This window comes from Podarcis erhardii (assembly GCF_964252035.2).
Source record: "Podarcis erhardii genome assembly, chromosome: 5".
NCBI lineage: Eukaryota > Metazoa > Chordata > Lepidosauria > Squamata > Lacertidae > Podarcis > Podarcis erhardii.
Genome location: NC_138509.1, coordinates 43,974,039 through 43,974,865, shown reverse-complemented (window position 1 = coordinate 43,974,865; position 827 = coordinate 43,974,039).

The following is an 827-nucleotide window of genomic DNA, read 5'->3' as shown; positions in this document are numbered from 1 at the left end:
TGATACAGTGTTGGATTTAGATCAGGGTTAAGTTTGCTTCCCTATGCACCTTAACTGGCCATTTTCCAATTAAACCAAATATAAGGAACCTGAGATCCTCCCGTAGTTGCTGGACTCCCATCATTCTGGACCATTAGCCATTCTGACTGGGGTTGGTAGGAGATGAGAATGTAACAACTTCAGGAAGGCACCAGGTTTCCCATCCCTGTGCTAAACCTGCCTTAAACCTTCCTCACCTTTGGAGGAATGTAAAATAAGGCAGGGATATGTTGCAAGCGGCCCTGTTTAAAAGAAGCTCTTATCTGTTCCATGTGGGCAGAAGGAACTCCCATTTGCTCCTGTTCATGCCCATGGTATATATTGTATTCTGTCAATGGTAAACTATATTATGATAGCCATAGTCTGTACCAACATGACTTTCAGAATATCTCCTCCCACCACCAAGCACCATGTGCCTTGGGACACAATCTGCAGCAGAAATATGCAAAGCAGCAAACTGGTAAGAGAATATGAGCTTTGTTTATAGCTTTGGAAGGCTGTGCTTAATAGAATTCATCACCCCTAATTAAATTTGCATGTATTTTGATTTATGCTATTATATAATTAAATTTAAGCCATCAACATTTTTTTTTATGAAGTAGTAAACACAAACATTTTAAAACACACACTGTGGGTAACAATGCAATTTACCTACACGTGTAGCAATTCTTGCAGTTAAATATGCATTCATTACCAATTCCTTTGGGATTCATAATAAAATTAGACGTCAATTAAATACTATACATAGGTATAGTATTTAAGACATTTTCCTGTTTCTCTAGAAATTA